Source organism: Coregonus clupeaformis, unplaced genomic scaffold, assembly GCF_020615455.1.
Source record: "Coregonus clupeaformis isolate EN_2021a unplaced genomic scaffold, ASM2061545v1 scaf1005, whole genome shotgun sequence".
Classification (NCBI taxonomy): domain Eukaryota; kingdom Metazoa; phylum Chordata; class Actinopteri; order Salmoniformes; family Salmonidae; genus Coregonus; species Coregonus clupeaformis.
In genome coordinates, this window is record NW_025534459.1 from 33,953 (window position 1) to 56,249 (window position 22,297).

At 43.4% G+C, this 22,297-nt stretch overlaps 1 pseudogene; it reads left to right on the top strand.

Moving 5' to 3' along the window:
* LOC121548723 overlaps positions 1-22,297 on the top strand; it is a 66,829-nt pseudogene that overhangs the window by 31,889 nt on the left and 12,643 nt on the right.

Below are 22,297 nucleotides of genomic sequence, written 5' to 3' on the forward strand. Positions count from 1 at the left end.
GCTAGCTAAAATTGGTCCCTTTACTAAAATTAGCCATGGATGGGATAGAGATAGGGACTTGATTTACTTAATTCTCGTACTGACCAATGATTACTAACTTGCGATTCTGATCAACCAATTCGACACAATGTTGTGCCCCTGGCCTGGAGAGATGGAAGTTCAATAGTACAGTAGCTGATGTAGAAGGCTGTCAACTGCACAGAGACAGCTTCTTGAAAGATGAACGGCTTGGTAGTCTGTCTCAGCTGTTATTAACTCTCTGCCATATGGGGATAATATTTAAATCAGGCAAATACAATACTAAAACATTCCTTTTCTATTGAGAGTTGAGTGCTTTGCTCCGTTGGCCCGGATGGTCTCGCGGGAGGCAACACCACGGCTATCCCTGTTGCATTAAGCAGCACACTAACACAGTGGTTGCTCCAATCCTGGTCCTGGAGACGGCAAAGGTAACATTTATTGGCTTTGCCTTAGACTGATAACCTGATTCAATCAAAGCCTGATGATGAGTTGATGATTTGAATCAAAAAGGGGTTTGAATGCTAAGGCAAAAACAAAAATATGCACCCCTGGACCAGGATTGAGAATCACTGCCCTAACTGTATGCTGACCACACCACCCAGCAGTGCAAAATAAATGTACATACATGTCGTGTCAAATATTCATCCAAAGTGCTCATGGTGGTGCCACAGGGTTCAATTCTTGGGCCGACTCTTTTCGGCGTGTATATCAATGATGTCGCTCTTGCTGCTGGTGACTCTCAGACTGATCCACCTCTACGCAGACGACACCATTTTGCATACATCTGGTCCCTTCTTGGACACTGAAATGTAAAACCTCCAAAACGAGCTTCCAGCCAGAAACATACAACACTCCTTCAGCAGCCTCCAACTGCTCTTAAACACTAATAAAACTAAATGCATGCTTTCTTAATCGAACGCTGCTGGCACCCGCCCACTTCTGACTAGAATCACCACTCTCGACGGGTCTGACCTAGAGTAGTGGACAAACTACAAAATACCTAGGTGTCTGGTTAGACTGTAAACTCTCCTTCCAGACTCACATTAAGAATCTCCAATCCAAAGTTAAATCGAATCGAAGCCTAACTAGTTCGCAACAAAGCTACTCCTTCACTCATGCAAACATGCCCTAAAGAAACTGACTATCCTAACGATCCTTGACTTCGGCGAAGATGTCATTTACAAAATAGCCTCCAACACTCTACTCAGCAAAATTGGATGTAGTCTATCACAGTGCCATCCGTTTTTGTCTCCAAAAAGCCCCAACACTACCCACCACAGTGACCTGTACGCTCTTGTTGGTTGGTCCTCACTACATGTTCGTCGTCAAACCCACTGGCTCCAGGCCATCTATAAATCACTGCTAGGCAAATCCCCGCCTTTATCTTAGCCTTCATTGGTCACCACAGCAGCACCCACCCGTAGTCTGCGCTCCCAGCAGGTATATCTCACTGGTCATTCCCAAAGCTTCAAGCACACCTCCTCGCCATTCCTTCCAGTTCTTCGCTGCCAATGACTGGAACGAATTGCAAAATTCTCTGAAGCTGGAGACTCTTATCTCCCTCACTAACTTTAAGCATCAGTTGTCAGAGCACCTTACCTGATCACTTGCACCTGCTTACACAAGCCCATCTGAAATTAGCCCACACTTGACTAACTCATCCCTATAGTGTTTATTTTGCTCTTTTGCACCCCAGTCATCTCTATTTGCACATAATCTCTTGCACATGCAGCATTCCAGTGTTAATACTAATTGTGCAATTATTTTGCACTATAGCCTATTTGATTGCCTTTTTACCCATAATTAGCTACATTGGCACACAATGGTTATTTTCTGTTGTATTTTGACTTTATGTTTTTTTACCCCATATGTAACTCTGTCTTATGTTGTTTTTCAAGCACCTTTGCTTTACTTTATCTTGGCCAGGTCGCAGTTGTAAAAATGAGAACTTGTTCTCAACTGGCTTACCTGGTTAAATACACAAGGAAATAAATAAAAAAAAATACAAATGTGCATCTGCTTGTTTCAGGTTCTATTTTAGACACTTGGACGCGGCTGCAAGTCCCACCTCTCCCATCTCCTCATTTGTTTTTAGGAGCTGTGGGGGCTCCTATTTTCTTATAACTAGATGTGATGCCTAGCTTAGAAAACATTAATGATTAAACATAATAGGTTTGTGCTGTACTGATATAGATTGTTTAACAGTAACAAGTTGATTAATTGAGGAACCGTTAGGGGTAGCTGAGATAGGGCTTGTGACTCACACACACAGCCTCTTTGTTAAACCGCTCAAGGACAAAGTACTGCAACATGAAGAAGCAAATGCGGGGTTGCTGACTCAAGACAAGTTAGTAAAGATAACAACTGTGCCCAGCAGCAGTGAGCGCCAAGGGACTAGGACCAGCCTGTGCATGCCAGCGATAGGTTGGGTTAGTTTAAGGCCACACCCAGCCTCTACTCTGACAGGCCCAGCCCGAGAAGGGAACTATCTCTGTCAGAGTATTTAAAGAGACACCTATAACAAAAAGTTCTCTGCTGCCCTGCACATGGTTTCCAGTGGAGCGTGTATCCCGGACTCATCATATTTACCATTCAAGTGTTTTCGCATTAATTAAAATACTAGTCTATTTTAGAAAGGCGTGTATTGACCTCTTTTTTGTACCTATACCGGATTTGAATTGAAGCAACAATTGGTGGTGACCAACGGCGTGAATCTGGTAGAGGGACTTAGTGGGTATTGTCCGGCCGATTGGACTCGCTCGTCGTTGGGCGGGTGTGTTTCTAGGTCCGGACAACTAAAAACAGCGTAAGCAGACACACCCTATTGTTATATAACTAAAGTTCTGCACATTGGCTTTATCCAAATTAATTTTTGTGAAACACCTGTTTGATGTCTAAGTGAGCTAAATTCCATGAATTGTTATCCCAATTATTATGAGTAGATTAAGCACACATATTGTGACATAACAAACCTGTGGTAAATGTGAGTGTTAAACCACGGTATTAAAGAGTATTGTTCCACTGCACGTACCAGGAGCTAGGTACCCCGGCTAGGATCGGGGGAAAATACTAAAGTCCCCAGGCTAGGACACAGGGTGGGAACTGGGGGGTATAGGGGGTTAGTGGCATTAAAAGTGTTGCACTACTGACCATTACGGACAAAAGAGGGCTAGATACGGCTGGGATCAGAGGACACTTACAATTTTAGATAGTGTTGCACTACTGACGCGTACCAGAGGGCTGGTACGGCTGGGATCAGAAGGACACTTTCAAAGTATAGGGTGTTGTATGAATGAGAGTGCGAGTAGGTCCCCGATGTAATAAAAAGTGAATGTGGGTTGTTATTAAAATTAATAAGCCTGTATACCTTGATAGAAAACTAATTAGGAGTTAAAGAAGTCGCTTGTAGCCGCTTAAACCGTATAACCCGTTAATAGCAATTTGGGAACATAAGGTAGAATAATGAATATGACCTTAGTGTACTAAACTGAAGCGTTTGAACTGATATAACTGAGCTGTATAGCGTTTGATGTGTTTGCCACTTAGCATAATGCTGGTTTTAAATAGTATATGTTGAAACAATTTGGTTTATTATTTGATTTAACGTTTGATATTTGTCATAGCATAATACTAGTTTTAAATAATTAAGTTGAAGCAATTCCAGTTTATTATTTAATTTAACGTTTGATGTTTGACCCTGCAAAATACTGGTTAAATAATTAGACTGAAATAATTTGGTTTTATCGTTGAAATATAAATATGCACTTTCGACTTTAACTAACTAGGTGGTGAATAAGTTAATTTAAATAAATAGGTGCTATCGTACTTTAAATAGCGGTCTAATATTGCGTTAAAGCGAAAAACGGACAACACCTGTTCGGAGTAGAAACAGGAGGAGAACGCGTGAGGTACATTTAAAGAAGCAGTACAGGAGGGGGCGTACCCATGATAGCCTTACCCAATCTATTGGCTGGGGGAATGAAAGAGGCCCCAGCAACTTAGATGTATAGCGTGTGAACTTGCTCACCGAGCGCAGGGGTACATCATGGGTGAGAAAGTAGAGAATATTTACATTAGCATTTTTGGTCATTTTGAGGCCGGCTCTTGTCCAGCGACTTGCAGGCGCAATTAGGGTTGGGTTCTTGCCTTGCTCGGGCACATCGGCCAGATTCGCCTGGTCGGCTCGGGGATTGGACAGCGACCTCTCGGTTGCTGGCATGGTGCTCTTTCGGTTGCTGGGCTGCCTGCCGCCCCCTTATGAAGTTTAAGGTTTTGCCGATTGTTTGATCATGTGATGGGGGTTTGATGGGTGATCGGACTGCGCATGACTGGTGTGGTTATGGAAGTAATGTATAAATAGTGGAGAGCCAATAGGTTCCATTGAGCTATTATGTTTTGTTGGGCATTTCGGTGGATGGGGTGGGGTCTGTGTGTATGGAGTGAATTAAACGGCGGTGGATATGGGTGGTGACGGATGCTACTGAGTATTTGGTTTTGTTGATGTTGAATGGAAGATTTGTAGCATGGTTGGGGTTAAATAGAAAGACTCACTTATTCAATGGGGGAATGGGTGAAGAGAGAAAGAGTTTTGTGTTGCTGAATGAGGTGAGAGCTAGTGGGTTTTCATTTGGTGGCGTCACTTGCTCTATGAACTGGAAAATATTTACTTTGGGATCGCGGAATGTGTGGGGGTGACTGGCATGTATGTGAGGGTCCTGGTTTTGAACCCAGGTAGGGAGTGGGTAAAGCTTTCGCATTGGGGCTATAGACCTATAGATTATTACGTGATTGAGAAATGTGAAAGGTTGAATTAGATAGCTTAAGTAGAGTATTCTAGAAAGGGCTATGAAAATATGTTACAAAGGTCCCAGCGCACATCCCCGTTGTGTAGGAAGGAGCAAGGGGAGGGAGTGAGATATAGTTCAAACAATAGGAATATCATTAAAGTTGCACTTATCAGCGATAGCTTAAGTATTTGTTTTATTAATTAGGGCCTAATCCAGAGAGAACAGTTAAAGAAGGTGAATAGCGAACTGAACTAGCGATAGAGCTGTGAAAAATTGAGTTGAGGACAATGGAGAATAATTTATGGCTCTTGGTTAGCGGAGAGAAAAAAAAATAGAGACAGTCAAGCGAGTTAGATTGAGCCATAAGATTTCAAGTGGGTCTAAATACTTGGCTGGAAGGCAGTGCTTGTGATAATTCGAGGTGTTAGTACTTTATTCGATAGGTTGCTAACTTACCAAGTGGTGGCTACGCAAATAGTTGGTGAATTCTAAAAAGCGATAATTTATTTTCATTACGCGGGATGCGGGCTTTAGCTATTATGCTGAGAATAGACCTTTAACCTATAGTGGGTTCTAGATTTGTTAAATAAACAAACTTATATTTTAAACTAAAAGTAATATGACATTAGGCTACAATTTTAACATTATCAAAGGAAAAGGCACAATTTAGTGTGAAATAGTATGTACAAGTATTATTAATAGTTTTACAGTTATTATCATTGATCCAGTAATGATAGGGGGATAGTCGAGGAAAGGCAAGGGATTCAATCTAATTTTAGGGAAAAGAAGCAGAGTAGTGAAGATATATTAGGGAGAAAAATACCATTATCAGAGGGGATATAAAGCGTTTAGCTGAAAAAAGACAACAGGAATAATTTACCTTACACCCTAATATAGACATTAGACCACACCAGAAGTAGAGATGGCAGGATCACGGTAGCAATCATGAAGAGAAGGTTCCCAGAAAATAGTGAAGATATTGGTAATATCTCTTCTTTACAAATGAGAAAAAGGACCAGAAAGATAGTAACTATTTGGCCAAAGGAGGGAACATTTGATTTAACCGTAATTGTATTGGCTAAAAAATGAAATATGACATTTACAGGGACAGAACAATAGAAGGGGATCATTTGAGATGAGATCACATGTAGCAGATTTAGGGTAATCAATTAAATAATACATTGTATACTCGAGGAATTTTGGGTGGTTTTATGGATTAGTTATGGGAATTAGATTGATACAACCTATTATTGATGGGTTAGGACTGGGGATATCCGTATCATGTTTTGTGTGTACTACCATCTTTAGATTACTGATGGCAATTGGATGATAAATTACCAATATTACCTAAGTGATTGTTTAGGTAGGTGGTAATATTGACACATAGGCAAAAACATGTGTCAAAGGGGATGGTAGGAGATGGTAGGATTAAATAATAAATATATCACGAAGGAGGACACAAAATACAAAAAAAATAAAAAAGAATACAGTCAGAAATAGAAGATGAGAGCTGAACATGTGTGAAGATGGTTTATTATCCACACCCGTCTGTCAGCGGTTTTGTACCCCACAGGTGAACTAAAGGAGAAGGTGACCCACTCTATCTAACCAGGTGACTGGTGAGCATCCAGTCCCTAAAGAAGAAAAACTGGAAGCAGGCCTGTTGGGGAAGGGGCCTATCAGGTTATATTGGTTACTGCCTTTGCCATTAGAATAGCAGAAAGAGCAACTGGGTCCACGTTACCCACTGCAAAAAGGTAAGAACACATGCAAGCACCACTGAACAACGCAGAGTTAGAGAGAGAACTGTACCAATAGGGTCCGGGGATCACCTCTGTACGAAGATCTCCTATTTCCGACCTATCATCACTGTAGTGTGTTCTCCCAGGGTGTGAGTATGGGGTAGTACCAAGAAGAAAGACTGAGGACAGGTGAGGGTTGGCGGTTTTGGGGAATATGGATAACCCAAGTTGCATCATATCTCGGTGGTCTTGATATGTCAAATCCACCACCAATTGTGCTATGCCCCTTACCATTGTTAAGTAAAAAGAAGAAGCGGGCCAACATACTGACCGTCAGGCGAGTGGCCTAAAAATGGGAGTCAGAGAAGGGCAGACTGTCAGATTCAAAATAAGGGTTGGGGGCGTAGGGTGGGGTACATGTCAATAAACAGCTTGGATTATAAAATCCCATTATATTCGTGTTCGGCCCCCCACAGCTGTTCCTAGACTCAAGCGTTTAAATACACTTGAGGATGGGATATGAGACCCGCGGGACTGAACATCCAGATGGGGGTAAAGAGAACAAAGACATCACCAATTATCAATTGGAGATTTAAGTTCGGAAGCACAGGAGAGAATTCTAAACCTTACAGCCCCTGTAACCGATGTGTGGTGGGCGTGTGCCAGTAAAGGCAGTTAAGGCAGAAATTCCAAAAGGGGTAGATACGTAGCGCCCTGGTTCTACTGGTTCAGCTAGTTAGAATTAGTCACCAGGAGCCAAGGATTAAACAGATGTAGAAGGAGTTTTCAAAGAAGGAGAATAGCCCTATTTAGATGGATGCGATTGGGATACTCAAGGGGTATCGGATGGATCACTGAGCTATGAAACAATTGGGGGAAGGGTTTACTACCGCGTTCTTTTGGTGGGTGACAAAGCGAAATTGTGGATTGGATTAATGATATCTATTACGACCAACAACGATTTATTGGCTGGACTAGGGATGCAAGAGGATCTTTGAACAATTATCCGCCATCTCACTCTTATGACTTAGTAAAAAGAGGTTGGCTCTAGATCAGGCAGAAAGGGGTGGTGTCTATAAATGGTAAGCTCATTTTGTTCGTTTATCCCTAACAACACCAGTCTGGCGGGAGTATCTCTAAAGCCCTAGTTGGTATGATTAAACTATCAGCTGAAATGAAAGCAGCTGTGGCTGGAATGGAGGGAAGCGGACTATTCTCTGGTTGAATGATTGGTTTGGTAAGTACTCTGTTATGGTGGTTACAGTATTTCTGACCCTAGTAGTTGTGTTTCTAAAAATTAATGTGCTGTGCTGCCTGTGTAATTCCTTGTTTGAGAACGTCTGTTACAGATGCCGTGCATATCCCGGCTGGTATGATGCCCCCCCTAGGGGCTCCAAAGGGGATACAGACACTGTCCCTAGCTTCCGGAGAACTGGGGTTGACGGGATGACCCTTGGTTTGCTATTGGTGAGGTGGTGGGAGTGACACCCTAGTGGGTGTCTAAAAATCAAAACTCCCTGTTTGTGTTTTTATGTTTTTACTTAATTCCATTTTAACTATTGTGAATGTTTGTCTTTCCCTTATGTGAAGGTTTGAAGTTCCTGGGTGGCTGGTAGCCAACCTAGTACAAGTTAGGTGTAGATGGAAGGACTGAAGGCCTTTTTATTATCATTATTGCCTATCAAAAGTGTGATTCTTTTTTGTTTGTATTGTATTTTAATGAGTGACACCCTAGTGGGTGTCAAAAGAAGGAATCCTAAATTTCCCTGAAATTTCTTATTTTGGGTTACACCCACCGGTGTGACAGATGTAGGAGGAGTTTTCACAAGAAGGAGAATAAGCCCCAGCGGGTGTGAAAAAGAGGGGATTGTGGGGCTCTACCTTTCTTATAACTAGATGTGATGCCTGGCTTAGGAATGCATTAATGATTAAACATAATAGGTTTGTGCTGTACTGATATAGATTGTTTAACATAACAAGCTGTGATTAATGTGAGGAACGTTGGTTAGGCTGAGACAGGCTTGTGACTCACACACACAGCCTCTTTGTTAAACCGCTCAAGGACAAAGTACCCACAACATGGAAGAAAGCTATGTCTGAGGTTGCTGACTCGAGACAAGTTGTAAAGGTAACAACTAATGCCTGGCAGCAGTGAAGCGCCAAGGGGCCGGGACCAGCCTGTGCGCCATCGATAGGTTGGGTAAGTTTCCACACCCAGCCTCTACTCTACAGGCCCAGCATGGGCCGGGAACTACTCTGTCAGAGTATTTAAAGACGAACATAACAAAAGCTCCAGTTCTCTACTGCCCTGCGTGGTTTTCAGTGGGCCCGTATATATACGAACATCATATTTACCATTCAAGTGTTTGCATTAATTAAAATACTAGTCTATTTTAGAGGGCGTGTATTGACCTCTTTTGTTCTATACCAGATTTAGAATTGACGCTTAACTTCACAGAGCATACACCCACATGTATGACTCACCGATTTTGTATGACTCAACAGGGGTCCAAATTCAACAAAGATCCAGCAAAAAAAAAGGGCCTCATGCATTTCAGTAAATAACAACCCAATATTCATTTTCCAGGACAAATAAGCTAGCAAAAGGTAAGCTAGCTAATATGTCCATGTTTAATATGTGTTTCAACCTATCCCCAAATGAATATGGTTGGTTTACAGTTGGGTTTGGTATTTTACCTGCATGTCTTGAGCGGGGGGGGTAGACAAAATCGCCCAACAACCTGCCCACTTGACCTATCCCCTCCTCTCTTCTCCAGACCATCTCCGGTGACCTTCTCCCTTACCTCACCCTCGCTGATCAACTCATCCTTGACCGCTGGCTATGTCCCTTCCGTCTTCAAGGGGGCGAGAGTTGCACCCCTTCTCAAAAAAAGCCTTCGATCCCTCTGATGTCAACACACCACAACCAGTATCCCACTTCTCTCTTTTTCTCCTCCCAAACTATTGAGCGTGCCGTCTTTGGCGCAACTCTCTTGCTATCTCTCTCAGAATGACCTTCTTGATCCAAACCAGTCAGGTTTCAAGACTGGTCATTCAACTAACTCTTCTCTGTGTCCGGAGGCTCTCCCGCACTGCTAAAGCTAACTCGCTCTCCTCTGCTCTTGTCCTTCTAGCACCTGTCTGCTGCCTTTGATACTGTGAACCATCAGATCCTCCTCTCCACCCTCTCCGAGCTGGGCATCTCCGGCGCGGCTCACTCTTGGATTGCGTCCTGTTACCGACCGGTCACTCCACCAAGTGGCGTGGCGAGAAGCTGTCTCCGCACCACGATGCTCTCACCACTGGTGTCCCCCCAGGCTCAGTTCTAGGCCCTCTCCTATTCTTCGCTCTACACCAAGTCACTTGGCTCACTGTCATATCCTCACATAGCACTCTCCTATCATTGCCTACGCTGGCTGACCACACAACTAATCTTCTCCCTTCCCCCTTCCCCATAACCAGGTGGCGAGTCGCATCTCTGCATGTCTGGCAGACATATCCCAGGTATGGATGGCGGATCACCACCTCAAGCTGAACCTTGCAAGACGAGCTGCTCTTCCTCCCGGGGAAGGACTGCCTGTTCCATGATCTCGCCATCACGGTTGGCCTTAACTCCGTTGTGTCCTCCTCCCAATGCGAAGAGCCTTGGCGTGACCCCAACAACACCCTGTCGTTCTCCGCTAACATCAAGGCGGTGACCCGATCCGCCTGTAGTTCATGCCTCAACATTCGGGAGTGCGGCCCCGCCTTAGACAGGAAGCGGCCAGTCCTAATCCAGCGCTTGTCATCTCCGTCTGAATTACTGAACTCCGCTCTGTTGGCTGGGATCCCTGCCTGTGCCATTAAGCCCCTACAACTCATCCCAGAATGCCGCAGCCCCGTCTGGTGTTCAACCTTCCCCATTCTCTCACGTCACCCCGGCTCCTCCACACACTCCACTGGCTTCCAGTTGAAGCTCGCATCTGCTACAGACCATGGTGCTTGCCTACAGAGCTGTGAGGGGAGCAGCACCTCCAGTCGCCTTCGAGGCTCCTGATCAGTCCCTACACCCCCAAGCGAGGGCATTGCGTTCATCCATCTCCTGGCCTGCTGGCTCCCTACCTCTGCTGGAAGCATGGTTCCGCTCAGCCCAGTCAAGGCATGTTCGCTGCTCTGGCACCCCAATGGTGGAACAAGCTCCCTCGCGACGCCAGGACAAGCGGAGTCACTCACCACCTTCCGGAGACATTTGAAACCCCATCTCTTTAAGGATTACCTGGGATAGGATAAAGTAATCCTTCTACCCCCCTTACCCCAAAAAATACAAAAAATAATAATAATACATATAAAAAAAATAAAAAAACAAAATTGTTAAGTGGTTATCCCACTGGCTCTAAGGTGAATGCACCTATTTGTAAGTTAGCTCTGGATAGAGCGTCTGCTTTAAAATGATGTAAATGTCAAATGTTAATGATGGTGAATGCAGACTCCCATGTCGGGGCCGGTTCCAGTCAGCATGTAATCCAGTGTCCTGCTTGCACCACTCTGCACAGAGACCGGTTTCGGACTTGTTACCTCAGACACGTGTGAAGCGCTACACCAGGAGCTTTATTTCCTGTAAGCTTGGCGTGTTTATGGCACCCATGACACACACTGTCCTTGTCCAGGAGCCGCAAAGCGGCTCACACACCTCAGTGTCACGCCCTGGCTCCTGGGGACACTTGTATGTTGAGCCAGGGTGTGCATTTCATTTGTTTTTCTGGTATGTGTATTTCTGTGTTGGCCTGAGTGGCTCCCAGTCAGAGGCAGGCAGTGTCAGCTGTCGTTGGTTGTCTCTGATTGGGAGCCATATTTAAACTGTCTGTTTCCCATTTGTGTTTGTGGGATCTTGCTTTCAAGTCTGTTTATGTTAGACCGTGAGCTGTCACGTGTCGTTTTGTTGTTTTGATCGTGTCTCTAATTAAAAGTATGTTTGCCTGCAACGCTTCTGCGCCTTGGTCCTCATCTTTTGGTAGGCGGGCGTGACAGAAGATCCCACCTCGGCTGGATCAAGCAGCGTGACGAGGAGAGAGGATGGACTTGGGAGGAGATGAGTGCGAAGTCTGGCAAGAGGGATGGAGGCCTTGGCCACCGGGTCGGAGTGAAGCCCATACAATTTTTAGGGGGGGGCTAACGCCGTGAGCGCCGGGGCAGCAGAGGCCGCCAGGTTGCAGGAGTCACTGGTCACCAGGGGGAAGGAGGATGTGGGGCGCACGGCAAGGAGGTACTGGCGTGTGTCGCCAGTCCGGTCCGGCCTGTTCCTGATCCCCACGTAGGGCCAGTGGTGTGTGTTCCCAGTGCGGTCCGGCCTGTCCTGCCACTCGCACCAAGTCGGTGGTGTCGCTCGTCAACGGCCCTGGCCTCGTTTCCTGCTCCCGTTCCGCCCGAAGTCGGTGAGTGTCGGCGTCGTCAGCCGGTCCGGCCCATTCCTGCCCCCCGCTACCAAGTCGGTGGTCGCGTTTGACGTCAGTCAAGTTTCGGCCGTTCCTGCTCCCCGCGCCAAGTCGGTGGTGCGCTCGTCACCGGGCGGATCCGATTCCTGCCCCCCTCACCAAGTCGGTAGTGCGCCGTCAGCCGGTCCGGCCCGCTCCTGCTTCCCGCACCAAGTCAGTGGTGCGTTTGGGTCAACCCGGCGCGGCGCTCCTGCTCCCCACACCAAGCCAGTGGTGTGCGGCGTCAGTCGGCACGGCGGTGCCTGTTCCCCCGGTGGCTAGTCCGACGGTCAGATGCTTCACGCCCCGGCTAGAGCAATCCGCTCCACCAGTGTGCAGTCAGCTCCGGCCAGCGACGGCCGGACCAGGGGTACTGGGGGGTTGGAGCGGGGATCAGGCCCCGGGCCGGATCCGCCGCCTAAGCCGGAGTGCCCACCCGGTCCCTCCCCTGTGTGTTTGGTGGGCGCGGTCAGAGTCCGCGCCTTTAGGGGGGGTACTGTCACGCCCTGGCTCTGGGGACGCCTGTATGTTGAGCCAGGTGTGCATTTCATTAGTTTTTCTGGTATGTGTATTTTTTATGTTGGCCTGGGTGGCTCCCAATCAGAGGCAGCAAGTGTCCTTGTCGGTGCGTTGTCTCTGATTGGAGCCACATACTTTAACTTTCTGTTTCCCATTTTGTGTTTGTGGGATCTTTATTTCAATCTGTTTGTGTTAGATACGTGAACTGTCACCGTATCGTTTGTGGTTTTGATCGTGTCTTCTAGTTAAAGAGTATGTTTGCCTTGCAGCGCTGCGACCTTGGTCCTCATCTTTGGTGGCGATCGCTGACACTCAGACAGCTTTGGCTTGAGGAACTTTTGCCAGTATGTCACAAAGAATGAAAGCTGTACTGCCTTGGTCCAGTGGGTGTCGGCATGTCAGTACAGCCCAGGTCTTCTCTGGGTCTATTTTCGGTCCCTCAGAGGATAGTATGTGTCCTTGAAACGGAACTGCTTTCCAGCCCTGGAACTGCAGCCACACAAGCCTGAGCCTCACCTCCCTGCACACGCTCCATCAGTGTGCGCAGGTTGTTGTGTGTTGGCGCTGCCGCCTCATCATCAGAGTCCCCGCATCAGACACAAGAATAGCGTCTGTGATCGGTCGATGCCTCGAGTCCCCCAGCCCAGTTTCATGTTTGCTTACGTTGATAGATCTCAAGGGCCATGGACACGCCAATGGGAAGTTTCAGCCATCTCATCCTCCCCATGGCGTGAGGGTTTAGTCATCCAGGTGCTGTCCTCATCAAGTTTAACTGAGATAGGCATCTCTGGCACCCTCACCAGTGTATAATACGGCACGTACCATGGGCAGTTTCCAACTTACATCCTCTAATGTTGGCATAAGGTAGTCCAGACCTTTTTCACTGCCTGATAAAGGGGCTTTGGGTCCATACATCATCCCTGATATTTTATGGCTTGGCAACCACACGACCATGTTGCTTAGCCAGGGCATCGGCTCAGTCACTGGGGTGACATATCCTGCGCTCATGTTTATGTAGTTGGGCTTTCACTCGCGCCTTCAAGGCTACAGGACATTCCGTGGTGCATATTGCACAGGGGCGACCTCGAGTCCATTACACAGTGGTGTAAAGTACTTAAGTAATCAAACTTGAAGTACTACTTACGTAGTTTTTTGGGTATCTGTACTTTGCTTTTACTATTTATATTTTTGACTACTTTTACTTCACTACATTCCTAATGAAAATTAGGTGCTTTTTCTACTCCATACATTTCCCCTGACTCCTTTAAAAGTACTTGTTACATTTTTAAATGCTTAGCAGGACAGGAAAATGGTCTAATTCACACAGTTATCAAGAGAACATTTCTGGTTATCCCTAGTGCCTCTGATCTGGCGGACTCACTAAACACGTGCTTCGTTTGTAAATGATGTCTGAGTACTGGGCGTGCCCCTGGCTCTCGTAAATTTAAAAATATAAGAACATGGTGCTGTATGGTTTGGTTATTATAAGAATTTGAATTGATTTATACTTTAATTTTGATACTTAAGTATATTTTAGTAATTACATTTACTTTTATTACCCAAGTATATTTAAAACCAAATACTATCAGACTTTTTACTCCAAGTAGGATTTTACTGGATGACTTTCACTTGAGTCAATTTCTATTAAGGTATCTTTACTTTTACTCCAAGTGCACAGTTGTGTACCCTTCCACCACTGCCATTACCACCAGTGGCAACCTGGTCTCAGAGCATTTCGTATTAATATGATATGTTACATTTCGTATGGTATGTATTGTTTTGCGATGTCCATCATCCATTTCTCATGATATGTTATGAAATTCAATTTGCATTATATGTTAAGGAATTTGCTAAATGTATACAATATGTTAGGAATTTGCTAAACATACTATATATTACAAATTTACAAAAAAACTAATTCTATGTTACAAATTCTAGCTAAGTGGCTAATGTTAGCTTGCTAGCTAAGGTTAGCTAGGCTAGGGGTTAGGGTTAAGGTTAGGGTTACATTTAGGAGTTAGGTTAAGGTTAGGGTAGGGGATGCCTATAGGGTTGGGGTTGTGGTTAGGGTTAGGGGAAAGGTTAGCTAACATGCTAAGGAGTTGTAAAGTACTCCAAAAGTAGTAGTAGTTGAAAACTTGCTAATTAGCTAAAAATACTAAAGTTGTCCATGATGAGATTCCCGAACTGCGCAGCCTTTGAGTTGCTAGGCGATTCGCCTTACACACCCACCCCGACAAACCACCCTAAGTAACCATCTGTCTTATGTAACAATACCATACATAACCATATACTAATTTGAGTGTCTCGGGTTGAAATTTACTATCTTACGTCTAGTCTATGAGACCAGACTGTGAAGTGGACATCTCGCTGGAGGCTCCACTGGATCATTTGAGAACGTCCGATGTCGCTCAATGCCTCTTTGGGGCACTGCTCCACTTTGTTTCGCTCCCCTGGAATTGCTGGCAGTCATGGCTCCAGAAGCGCTCTCGAGTAGAACCAGAGAGTAGTGGGTTTTGGTCTGACTCCACAACTTCAAAGAGTAGTTGTGCTTCACCCCCCTTAATGTTCGCTGTCTGTGTGATATCGCCCCGTTTAGCAAATTAACTCTCCTGAGTACAGTTTCAGCTGTGTGTTGCTTGCCTGTAGTGGGGTATTTGGTGATATTCTCTCTTTCATTCTCCTACTCTTATCATGTTGCCCCTGTGTCAAGCGGGCGTTAGTGTCTTTATTATTCTGTTTTGTGCTGCTGCAAACCATTTCTGGCCCTGAGAGTGACCTGTGCTGATGCCAGACCAGTTTCCTCACCTGTCAGAGCCTCCCCTCTCTCTGCCTGTAGTATCCTCCACAACATGCACTTTCTTTACTCAGCGTGATCGTTCCCCTGCTATACACCTTCGCAAAAATGCATACCAAGCCTAGACAGACGATAGTGCATGGAAACTAGATCACTTATCACGGCTGCCCAGACAAGAAAAATATACACAAATTAAGATTACCGTTCGTGGTCTGCTTACCGCATAATACTGTCACGACGTCAGCCAGTGGCGGTTCTAGACACACTTTTACTAGAGGGCCAAGGAGGGGGCAGTTGTTTAATCAGGCACACATAAAAAAGCTGGCAGCACATGATATTTCCAAAGATTACTATAAACTTTATTTTACTTTAAAATCATATGACATTTATTATAACACGTATTTTTGTACAAAATTGCAGATGCAAGAGAGATAGTGCCATAAAAATGAAAATAAAAATTAATTAAAAAAAAATTAAAAGTACAGAGGTACAAATACAGGAGTTCATATTCAATGTAGACAAAACTCCAGGATACACAACCAAAGGGTACAACAGTGTGCCATTTCCCTGTTATGGAAGCCCCACTACTGTGGACAGTTGATTCCACATTTTGTTTTAAGAAAGAAAACTTTCTGAGTGATTTATAAACAAAACACACTACCCTGTATCCCATTTAGGTAAAATAAACCAAATCAGAAAAAATTCAATTCAAAGAGGCTTTACTAGCATGACCATATTGACATACAGTATTGCTAAAGCACACCAAACAGGGAAGGCGATGTTACACATTAGCATCCAGTAGTCCAATGGGATGCAGACAATAAACATTAAGTTAACGTTCGTTTAAAGCAACAATCGTGTCAACACAATGTAGCAATATGAACAACACTGATGGATATCAGCAACAACATAAAAACAAAGAATATTACGGGTGTCTTGTGTGTGTGTGTGTGTGTCTGTGTCTTTCAGTGTACTTCACTGTCAGTTGATGAGCAGGTGTACAAAAAAAGGCTTTACAACATATATGGGCAAGTCATTTAGGACTTTTAATTTCCACCATAGTTCACATTAGGAAAAAAATGACAGCATGAATGCTCACTAAACAAACATATACTACATATATCCACATACACATTTTTTTTCAGTAATTTTTTTTAAAATTGAAAGGAAATGTACAATCGCTCATCATAGGATCATACATATTTCAGTTACAATATAAGTTACAATATTAGTGTTAGTTAGATCATCATGTCAAAGCTGGATCCTGCAAAGTCTGAGCGACACAAGTGTGCAATGAATTGGAGTGATTTTGTTTCTTCTTTTTCTTGCTTTGCTTGTTTTCAAAAGGAAAAATCATAGTTGGTAAAAAATAAAATAAACTTTCGTTGAAAGGTATCACACTGTATAATTTACAAATATCTAAAGAGGTTGAAGTGGATGCCATAAAACATCTGCTGGAGCTTGAAGATTTGTGAGTACATAGATGTTTAGCAGAGATAATTCAAAAGAATAAAATCATAAACTCTATCTATCTATCTATCAAAAAAGAGAGAAAGTGTTTCCTTAGAGCAGTACATGCAGCAATCACTTAATGGAGTGATGTCATAATGGGCCACAAAACTTTGGGGATGTGGATTGGAAAGATTACAGCAGGCAGGAGAGAGGAACCAACGAGAAGCTTGAGACATGAGTTTGCCCCTTTTGAAAACCTCTTGAGAGAGGATTAGTTGGGATATATATACATACATACAAACATACATACACTCTAGTAGTGTGTGCGGACTACTGGTACTGTGAGGGGAAAAAAGATAGATGATGTAAAATGAAAAATAAAACAAGCTTCAGCTTCTTAAGTACAGGTGGGTTCATCTAAGTAGACACATGTCAACTCTGTGGACACCCAGACTATCTTTGTCTACACATCTAACTTAACATGGACCCCAGACGTCTCTGTTTACACATGTAACTTCATTATGGACACCAGACTCTTTGTCTACACATACTGACTTCATATATAGGCACCAGACTGTCTCTGTCTACACATGTAACTTCATATGGACACCAGACTGTCTCTGTCTACACATGTAACTTCATATGGACACCAGACTGTCTCTGTCTACACATTTAACTTCATATGGGCACCAGACTGTCTCTGTCTACACATGTAACTTCATATGGACACCAGACTCTTTGTCTACACATACTTAACTTCATATGGGAACCAGACTGTCTCTGTCTACACATGCCTAACTTCATATGGGCACCAGACTGTCTCTGTCTACACATGTAACCCATATGGACACCCAGACTCTTTGTCTGCACTCGCTAACTTCATGTGGACACAGACTAACTCCATTCATTTTACGCTGGTATTGAGAACAGATAAACCCACCGTGTCTTTGAAGCTCCAAGCTTGTTTTTATTGTTCATTATATCTCTTTTTACTCTAAGCGGCACTCATACGCTAATAGCATGTATATATCATATCGATACACTACAGCAACAGGATACGGCGGTTTGTGCTGTCTGTAAGCAAAAGCGGTCCCAAATACCATCAAGATCCAGAGCCTTGGCCGCTTCTGGACTCTATGCTCAGGACACCAAGATCACTGAGTCTCTCATCACTAGTGGTGGACCGCATGGGAAGGTTTTTATCAGTTTCAGTGTGGGAAGCTGCGTTCGCGGATCCGCCCAGATGGCAGGACCACAGTTTTTGGGTGCGCCACCTAATTTTCCCCGTGTGTAGAGCGTTGCGTGAAGCGTTGCATTAGTTCCGCTTTTGGGCGCTCGGCGTGTGAAATAGTTATACGTTCATAATTTTTTATTTGAGTCAGCACGGGGGGCCACAGGGGTGGCCAGGGACATTTCCAGAGGCCGAGGCCTCCCCGGCCTCCGGTGTAAAACCGCATGCTGGCGTCAACCAGCACAGATAATAAACAAACTAGTCACAATCAGGTTTTTCCGCAGAAGGTGGTCTGTGTCTGCTGTGCTTTCAACGTCCTCCTGATTTCTAGTAATCCAGAAGAGAAGTGTCAGCGGGCTATCACAGCCCCATTGGTTGAGTGGGGGATAACGTTCAACTCATTAACGTCACTCGACCGTCTATGGCTTTGACAAAATAAATCGCCCTCACCCCTTTATCACTAGTCGTTTTTATTGTTTTCTTGCGCAACAGGTCATTCATGTCTGGCAACAATACTCAATTTTCTGACAAGGTCAAATAGCATCACACAATGCAAGTATTGATTGGTTTGCCCAAAATAATCTTTGCATGAATTTGGCTGAGTTCCTTATTACCAGTTGGAGGGCGGTCAAGTGGATTTCCCAGTCGCATGTGTTAAATTCCAACTTGGTTACAAACGCCAGCATGAGGGCTGGTTTTTAGGCACAGACAAGATCTAACCGCCCCTTAGCGGTATTATGTGGCCATATACACAAAACCCCAAGGTGCCTTATTGCTATTATAAACTGGTTACCAACATAATTAGAACAGTAAACAAGTCATACCCGTGGTATATTGTCTGACATACCACAGCTTTCAACCAATCATTATCCAGGACCCAGACACCCGGTTTATATGTTGCGTTCACATGCTGGTCGGAACTGAGAAACTTTTGACATTTTCGGCTTTGCTAACTGGTTGTAGTTATACATGTGCCGCCATTCAACCACTTAACAAGTCAGACATTTCGAATTCAGACCAGCACGTGAGGCGGACAAAAGTATGCTCATACTGTACTTCCAGCCAATCAACATCCAGGAACCAAACTTCCCAGTTTGTATTATTTAGTATTATTGGATTGTTTTATCACAGGTACTTAAACCATCTCAGTCATTATCAATCTATTGATTGTACTAAGTACCATTGATCTTAGAATCAGACTCCTATATCATGTTTGTTTTAAGCACACATTTTTGGTTTATGTTTGATGTTGTAGCCTGGGCCTATACATAAAAGTAAATATACAGGTAGACTTGGAAAGAGCATATTCACTACTACATGTTATAGCCTAGCCTAATTTCAGATGATTGAGGTTCATGTGTCCATTTTCCCTAATAATGAAAACAATACATCTACAAAATGTAATAATCATCAGAAAATGTACTTTCTGCAATTGATTTCAGTTATAGTCATTGGATGCATTACAAAAGGACCACGCAATGTGTGTGGTGCTCAGTAAGAGTATCAAGAATCAATATCAGTATTTATGCAAGCCAGATTTTGCAATACTGTTTTACACACTTCTTTATCTTATAAAGTGTTCTGGTCACTCTGTGGGACATACAATGGAGTACTTGGCAATAATGTCACAACAGCTTGTCTCCTGAAGAAGAGATTAACATGCCTGAATCTAACGCTTCATTTGGAAATAATTAGATATCTGTTTAGAGCAAAGCAAAATATTTGATTTCTAATAGTTCGCAACATAGAAAAATGGCTTTCCTAATTATACATACTTGCTGGAGGGTAGAAAACAGCAGCGGCTTAGCGAATGTTGAGAAATTGCAACAACAAGCTTGTCTCCTGAGAAGAGATTAACATACTGCATGCCAACTTCCTTTGGAAAGAATTAGATATCTGTTTTAGAGCAAGCAAAATAGTTGATTTCTAGTTCATAACATAGAAAATATGACTTTCTAATTATACATCACGCTGGAGGTATAAAACAGCAGCAGCAGATGTTAGGAAATTGCAAAAGCAACAGCTTGTCTCTGAGAAGAGTCTATTAAATACTGCATGTCAACTTCCTTTGGAAAAAATTAGATATCATTTTTAGACCCAACCAAAATATTTGATTTCTAGTTTATAACATAAAAAAATATGTCATTCCATATTGCTAATAAACATACAAGTGTAGAGTGAATGTGGAATATAACAAGGGTAAAGCAAACTACCATTGGCTGTACAGTTTTTGCCTCTCATGGGCCCTATTGACTCGTGCTTCATTTTTAGTCTGAAAAAAAAGTGGAAAGAGGCATAATCCTATTAGTTTCCGCATGGTACATTATCTACAGAGTGATTCCAGTGCTGAATTAAAACATTTAAAATGGTGATTAAATGATACAATACCTCAGGGACATTATGTCAAGCTTCTTCAAAATGTCTTTGGCTGCTGCTTCATTGCGTGGACACTCCAGTGGTCCTTTGCTCTCATGGAAGAGACAGTCCGCTCTGAGTGTTATCGCCTCTGGTCACTAGTCTGCTACTGTCGGGTACAGTGTGGTCTGGATCGAAGGTGTGATGCAGCACTACCAGAATTGACAGGTTTACAGCTGTCAGAGAGGGGATAAAAGTAACAATAATCCCGTAAAGCATACATTAATGTTTTGAAAATGTTCTTCATGGATATTGATTACCTGGAATCTGCTTCGGTGCTGCTTCAATATCAGTCCCAGACGAGAGACAATGGAACAGAAAGCCAAGATGACATCACTCTCCTCTAGTGACGTCACTTTAGTTAAGTGTCTATTGGCAGTGAGATGATCAAATAATTCCTCTCATGAGACCCCAAGTATTCCCAGTCACAACAGTGAAGAATTTGTCCATCCTCGATTCCCTATAGAGATACAGGAAATGTCTGAGTGAAACTAGAAAGTTTGTCGGATCTTTAAGCTGCTGCTCACTTTCTGATCAACCTCCCACAAGTATTCACTTCAGTGGATGAACTCATCATCCTATTCCATGATAACCACTTTTAACATGGTTTCATGGATATTGATTACAGCCTGGAACACCCTGCTTGACAGTAGATAACGTTCCAAAAGGCCCTAGGGCACCTATTTATTAGTGCAACACATATTGTTACATTTATAACAGTACTTACTTTTGAATAGTCCTGCTGCAACAGAAAATAAAGTTTAGTTCCCTTTTAAAAGATCTTAGAAAATACTATTTTTAATTGTTTGGGGGAGAATATTCATTTCAAAAGTCCAACATAATTGCCATAAGCAGACTGTTATATTTCATTCAATGTGATTTCTAATGTCTATAGAGTTATGAGGTAACTATTAGTTTTCCAAACATCAACAGAATACCTAGAAGAAAACAGTCAAAGCTGTAGCCTTTATACCAAGCCTGTTTAAGTTGGCCCTTGTATCAGAGTTCTTGCGACCTGGAGGGCGTTTGTCAACTCCCGTGTTCATGTTAGCATCGTAACCAGCATCCCCAAAAACAATAGCAAAAACCAGCAGTGAGTGAGGACTGAATGACAATGCATTTGCCTAAACAAAGTGCTTCAAAATGAATCCCCATATGCTGGCTGCACCTTCAGGTGGATGTGAAGCAGCGGGCAGATCTGTCTGGTCTTCTCTGGAGCAACAGGCTTACTTGTCTAGAAAAGGGTTGTTACTCACATTGATCCCAAAACACCATGACCAATAAATAATAATTTATTCTAATAGAGTTTTAAATTTACTATTATTAAAGACAATTGCAGTATTCCCTAATAAAAAGGTTTTGGTGTGAAGTTCTGCTTTTGCATGTGTATTATATTTAATAAGTAAGTTGTTTACTGACAAGAATAAGGATGAACTACCTTTGGCTGTATTTCTGGCCTGTCAGAATCTTTCCAATTGCTTCTTCATTGTCGTGGACACTTCGGTAGTCATTTGCTCTCATGGAAGAGACAGTCCACTGTGAGTATTACATCGCCTCAATGGTCACTGGTCTGCTACTGTCAGGTGCAGTGTAGTCTGAGTTGAAGGTGTGATGCAGCACTACCAGAATGACAGGTTTTAGCAGCTGTAGAAAAGAAACAAAATGTCAGCAACATCAACGTTAGAACTGGATTAGTAAAAGTACAGTGACAATTTGCTAAATATAATGTGACAAGTATAAAATTATTGTTGCAGAGGAATCACATTTTCATAAAAATATAGTGTTGCTGAGCTAAAAAGGGCAATCTATGAAGTTTGCTACATCAAATTTTGGACATACAAATTAATTGTTATTTCACACCCATTGATTATTTAAGAATATAC